We start from the raw sequence: 7,212 nt of genomic DNA, 5'->3' as shown, positions 1-7,212 counted from the left end.
GCTTCCAGATCGCCAGGGTTTAATGTAGTCCCTTCTAGCTACTCTCCAAGGCAAGAGTCAGAAGAGTCGGAGGAGGGGCTTGATGGACGAACGACAAACCAATCGGAAAGGCACGATGCGAATCTACAAAGAGCCATTGGGAGAAGCTTAATAGAGTCAGCGTTTGAAGAAACTCTTTGGAACACCTTAGATGTCGATGATTCAGGAAATATTTTTGCAAGATTCCCTGTGCGTAGGTGTTAGTGATGGTGCGGGACCCCTGCCTCCGGGGCTCGGGCTGTCTCAGCTGCGTCAGTAGGGCGGATCATCCTACGCGTCTTGATCCCTTCGGGGTTCAAGGCGGGCCGGGATGTTCCCGCCATTTAGACTGATCAGCTGGAACGGTCTGGGCCACGGTAGAAGGGGTTGCCATGGTGGTGGATAAATAGTTTTTGGCTTACTTTTGCAGTCGAAGTTGAGAGAAAAAGTTTGTTGATCGTTACAATCCCTGTTATAACCCTTTTATAAACCTTTTTGATCTTTTGTGAAGAAAAGCTTTATTCCTTCAAAAAAAGTGAGTTCTTTATTGGTATTCTTCACTAACCACCCCTCAAAATTGTCTGTTAATCTTCAATATTGTCTAAGCTCAAAAATTTAACATCAAATCGTCAACATGTCTCAAGACGATAACACCAATCATGCCTCAACGTCTGCCTCTGAACGTAACTACAGAGCCAGTTTCGATGTTGCCTCATGTCCTTCAATGGTTTTTGAAGGAGACCTCTCCACCCAATGGAAGACAAGGAAAATAGATTTTGACTTGTTCATGCTCTCAGCGAACCTCACCCAGGAAGGCGACCCTGGGAAAAATGCACTCCTAGTTAGATGCATGGGTAAGCCAGCGCTAAGCATTTTTAAATCCTTTGATGTTGATGTCAATTCGGTCAAACACACCGAACTTGTAGCCAAATTTGACGCTCATTTCTCACCCAAGGTCAATGTTACTGTTGAACGTCTAACCCTTTTCAGCAGGAAACAAAAACCAAATGAGTCGCTTAAAGATTTTTTAACGTCTCTAAAAAATCTTAGCATTAATTGCCAATTCAGCAACTTAAAAAATTCGATCACCAAAGATTTGTTTATTGGTAATCTCAACGTCGAAAATCAGAACATCAAAGAAGAACTTATCAAATCTGAAGAGTCGTCACTTGATAAAATCTTCGCCCTTGCTCAGAAACTTCAACTAGCTAAGGAACGATCTGAAATCCTCAATAAACAAGTCGATGCTCTCAACAACTCACAACATCATCAACCAATGAGTCAACCCTCTAGAAGCCGATATCGTCGTTGATCATCATCATCATCATCACGTGATCGCTCACCATCACACTATCATCGTAGAAATTCTCCCAATAATCGCTACTCACCAAGACGTTATCATCGCAGCAAACATGGCATCCCATATCCTTATCGATCACCTCAACGAACATCTCATCGTCGCAGCAGCAGCCTATACGCATCCAGAAAAAGCTCATCACCTCATCGATCTCCATCTCGTGAATGTTCAAAATGTGGCAACTCAAAGCATCGATTTAAGTGTCCAGCCATAGATGTAAAGTGTCGACAATGTAATCGTGTTGGTCATTTCCAAAAAATGCGCGTTGCTAAAGTTAATAACATTCGATCATCTTTGCATGAATGTGATAGTGATGATAATGATTCAGATATCCTTTATATTGGTCAAGTGAGTACAGCAGATGCACTCAGTCAAGCACTTCTACCTGATACAATGTATGATGCTGAATCATTGCAATCTAATGTATAATGTCAAATTGCAGTTCTTGATTCAAATTTATGTATGTCTTTTTCCAACAAGAAACTTAAGCAATTTAAGGAGGAAACTATCAAAGATAAAATCTTGTCCACTCTTAAAGATTATTACTTTCATGGCTGGCCTCAAAAGCGAAATATGGATTCTAATATAGCACCATTTTTTCAAATTAGAGATCAAATCACTGTCCATAATGATCTAATCTTCAAGGTAAATAGATAGTTGTTCCTAAAACACTCCAAAAGGAAACCCTGAACACCATTCATGAAGGACACCAAGATTTTCAATCATGTTACTTAAGAGCTAAACATGTAGTATATTGGCCATTCATGAAATCAGATTTGAAAAACTTAATTAATAAATGTGAAAGTTGCATTAAATATTCAAATGCTGATAGACAAGCTCCAGTCCCTCCTCATGAGATTCCAAAAATTCCATGGTCAAAAGTAGGCATAGATTTCTGTGAAATCAATAAGGATAAATATCTTATTGTAGTTGATTACTTTTCTAAATACCTAGAAGTATTGCATATAAAAAACTCAAGAGCAGCTGATGCATCAATTTGGAGCATTAAAATCAACTTTTGCTAGACATAGTATTCCATCAACCCTAATTAGTGACAACAGTCCACCATTCAACTCAGAAAAATTTCAAAAATTTACCACTTCATGGGACATCAATCATGAAACATCATCCACCCTTGCCATCCAAGATCCAATGGTATCGTAGAAAGAACCATCCAATCTATTATAAATTTAATCAAAAAGCGTTATAATTCTCAAGAAGATTTTCACCTTGCTCTCTTAAATTTTAGAAACACCCCCAAAGAGGATGCCGCAGCACGCAGTCAACTACTAATGTCACGTAATCTTCGCACAAAATTACCCTGCACTTTTGAACACCTACAACCAAATCTAGTAAATGTCGACAAATATACCGAGACATTCGAAAAAAGAAAGCAAACTATGGTAGATTGTTATCCTAAGGACAAGGCCCTTAAAGAACTCAAAGTAAATGAGAAGATAGATTTTAAGAAAACTTCTAAAGATGTATGGCAACCTGCTAAAATTGTAAGTAAATGCAAAAACCAAACTCATACATTGTGCAAACAGAATCAGGTAATCAGTATAGACGGACTCGTCTACACTTCAGAGAGTTCCCTACATAAGTATCTTTTAACTTTGAACACCAAAAATCTAGTTCACACCTTAAGCCTTGTAGCACGGTAATACATCAGAGAGAAAATAACACTTTCCCTCTGGCTTTCTAGTAGAGGCGTTCTCGCCAGAGGGCGCCACTTCTCCAGTGGTTCTGAACGGCGCATCTCTGATTGGTTGCAGTTCCCGAATGATGATGGATTGACCAGAGATGGCGTGCCCTGAGCCGCTGGGGGGAGGGTGTTCTTTGGCGTGGAGAGTGAGTTGTAGTTTGACTGAGGTAAGAAAAGCTGGACTTTTTCGCGATGTGAGTATTGCCTTTGAAAGGGTGGGGGACGTGTCTCCCAACCCTATTTAAAACCTTTTCAGTAGTGAGTGTGTGTTTCCTGCCGTGCTTTTGATCGTTCATACGATTTATTTGGTAGTTTTTTCTTCCAGAACATCATTCTGTTTCATGTGCTAGGCCCAGAGCCGGGTAGCCTAGTCACAGCCTTATTATGATGTAGAAAAACAGAATACAGATTAAAATATTGAATCAGCTGAATTTCCAATTGACATGCCTCTAAAACCCTCTGTTAAAATTCAATGCCCAGAAACTACAACAGTCAGTGACAATATATCTGATCCTGAATTTTTCACCCGCAGGCTCCCCCCACTATGCAAAAGAAAACACCAGCTACACCTGTAACATCTAAACAGAGAACAATAGACAGAGGTAAAAGACTCTCAATGACACCAGACAGATATTCCTCTGATTAACAAATTAACATTCATCGTGATGTCATGTTCTGTGTAAATCAATTTTAGATGCTGCGTCATGTTTTATGTTAAATCAATTTTAAATACTGTTTAAATCATTAACAAATTTAGCATCCTCCATTTTATATTTGGAATTATCTCATTCAAATAATTAATTAATCATGTTTGTTATCAGCTGTACATATCATTATTAGTATCAATGTAAGTGTTATGATGTTAAATACTGTCAATTATGTTGTGTTCTATTGATGAGTAGTTACATACGTCATATCTAATTAACTAGTTTTAATGCAAGCAATTTGTTTTTTCAAAAAAATAAAACAAACAAACAAAAAAAGGAACATGCCGATATGGCAACCATGTGTGCCTAGCCGCCCAGGCTCTGTGGAAACGGCTCCCCTCAATATACTTCTGTCATGGCGACCACCTGAATCGTGTCCTCTCTTGTCGTCGTCCTTTCCCACCAACTTAACATCCAGAACCTGAATAGAACATTGGACAAACGGGAATTTTCCGCTATTTCAGGCTAAAAAATTGGAAAAGTTCGATTTTGATGTTGGGCCCAAAGGCGACGGTTGATTATCTTCAAATATGTTACGTGTCTATGTGTCCTTGACATTATATTCGAAGCTCATCACTCGTCGCCTTTGGGCCCAGGTCGAAATCTGAGATAGAACCCCGAAAAACAAGGATTTTCAGCTATTTCGGGCTAAAAAGTTGGATAAGTTCGATTTTGAAGTTGGGACCAAAGGTGACGGTTTATCATATTCAAGTATGTTACAAGTCTACGTTTCCTTGACACCATATTCGAAGCTCATCACCCGTCGCCTTTGGTCCCAGGTCGAAATCTCAGGTAAAGCCACGAAAAACTCGCAATTTTAGCTAGAGTCTACGAAAGTTGGAAGCCCAAAGGTGAAAGAAAATGATATATGCCGCCTCCACTGGAACAAGAAGATTCGCACCCATAGAACCATTCCTAATAACATCCCAGACATAGTGCTCACGTTGAAGGATACCAAAATTGCCTTTATAATCGACGTTGCTGTGCCGTTGGCAGTTGATATCCAGAGCGCTTACGCTGAGAAGATGAGCAAGTTCATGCCTTTGGCAGACGATATCAAGTGCCTCTGGAAATTGGACAAATTACAGAAAGCAGCTTTGCTACGGAGCTGCAGGATTGTAAGTCGAGTTCTGGGTGATGGATAGTTACCTCCAACCGAAAAATTAACCTGCATTTTAAACTTCAACTTTAAATTTCTACTCCAATTTTAAAGTTTTAGCCCCAATTTTAAGTTTTTTACTCCAATGTTAAAGTTTTAATCCAAATTTTTAATTTTTCACTCCAATTTTAAAGTTTTAATCCGAATTTTAAATTTTTACTTCAATTTTAAATTTAAGGACTCTCCTTTGCATTGAATTGCCAGGGGAGGACTAAATATCTACTGGCCTCGAGCTGTGAATTGAGATCCGAGAACTTAATAATAATAATAATAACTTTAAAAAAACTATTCAAAAGTCGTTAAGGGTTTTCCATTTTCAACCTCAAGATAACTGCAATGACTTAAAGAATTATTTGTTGTCTCTCATACAAGAAATAATCTTGTAAGCAATTTAGAAAAAATTCCACACTTTCAACGAGTTTGCGTTGGGATTTTAAAGAGGGAATATATCCTGTAACCCTTTAATTTTTGGACTGTCCATGCTCCAATCAATAAACAAAAGCGATACATACTGATGAATGGTCCAAACAAAATTAGGTTCTGACGCACAGTAAGTTTGTGATCAAGAGATAAGGAGGGGCTAAAATTTCTAATTCGGCTTTTATCAATGGTCCCTGCTGCTGACTCTTGCCACCATGCACCCTTTCATTATTTCCAGTCAATAGCCTGTGTCACACTATCAAAATACTCCATCAAAATGTCAAGGCCAGGTTTTATGATTAGCTTATTCGATGACTTGGACCAATCACAGCACTTGACCTTGACATTTTGATGGAGTATTTTGATAGTGTGACACAGGCTAATATACAGGGTGATCCAGACCACCCGTCCACTATCTTTTTCCCGAAAACGGCGGAGAATTGAGCTTTGGGACAAAAACTTTCATGGGGTGAATCGACCCCAAAGAATCGAATGAGAATATTTTCATCCCCCCAGAATGGCCCCTTGGGGGAGTTTTGGGGGGGAGCCCCCCCGTTTCTCGCAATTTTCAAATAGGAAGGGTATGTTTTGACTTTGGATTCGGAATCTACGGTAAAAAATAAGAACATTTTGTTCTTTGCACTTTTTCCCTAAACCCCCATTTTTTGGAGTTATGGGGCATTTTTGGGGCAATTTTCGATTTGACGCTGTAAGCGGCCAAATAATCCAAATTTCAAAATCTAAAAATCTCCTGAGAGGAGAGGTCGATACCTTTTTATTGATGTGCCACATGACCCCTGTTGTTCCAAAATTTTGGGGGCCACGACCCCCCAAAAATTTTGGGGCTTTGGAGGGCCGTAAGTCGAAAAGGTTAAAAGGCAAGGGTATGTTTTGACTTCAGATTTGGATTCTAAGCGAAAAGTTACGTAGAATTGATATGGTGCATGGCCTGTTTGCTCAATTTTTTTTTACCCCTTATTTTCTCCAAAAATACACGGCTTCTTGTGGGGAAATGGGGTTCTTCAGTAATTTGGAGCAAATAGACCATGCGCCATATCAATTCTACGTAACTTTTCGCGTAGAATCCAAATCTGAAGTCAAAACATACCCTTGCCTTTTAACCTTTTCGACTTACGGCCCTCCAAAGCCCCAAAATTTTTGGGGGGTCGTGGCCCCCAAAATTTTGGAACAACAGGGGTCGTGTGGCACATCAATAAAAAGGTATCGACCTCTCCTCTCAGGAGATTTTTAGATTTTGAAATTTGGATTATTTGGCCGCTTACAGCGTCGAATCGAAAATTGCCCCAAAAATGCCCCATAACTCCAAAAAATGGGGGTTTAGGGAAAAAGTGCAAAGAACAAAATGTTCTTATTTTTTACCGTAGATTCCGAATCCAAAGTCAAAACATACCCTTCCTATTTGAAAATTGCGAGAAACGGGGGGGCTCCCCCCCAAAACTCCCCCAAGGGGCCATTCTGGGGGGATGAAAATATTCTCATTCGATTCTTTGGGGTCGATTCACCCCATGAAAGTTTTTGTCCCAAAGCTCAATTCTCCGCCGTTTTTGAGAAAAAGATAGTGGACGGGTGGTCTGGATCACCCTGTTCCGCCGTTTTCGAGAAAAAGATAGTGGACGGGTGGTCTGGATCACCCTGTACATACAGAGAGGGAAGTAAATGATCAGCTTGTATGCAGGTCAAAAGTTGCAAGTAAGACTAGACAGAGACGAAAAATTATCCTGTTACAAAGTACTTAATTTTGACTACACAGGTATGAGTTTAAAAAATGCAGGGCATTATTTTGGGGTAATTTCTGGGTATTTCTCAGCACTGAAAGCAGAAGGGA

The sequence above is a fragment of the Bemisia tabaci genome, chromosome 1 (assembly GCF_918797505.1).
Source record: "Bemisia tabaci chromosome 1, PGI_BMITA_v3".
Lineage (NCBI taxonomy): Eukaryota > Metazoa > Arthropoda > Insecta > Hemiptera > Aleyrodidae > Bemisia > Bemisia tabaci.
This window is presented reverse-complemented; position numbering follows the sequence as displayed.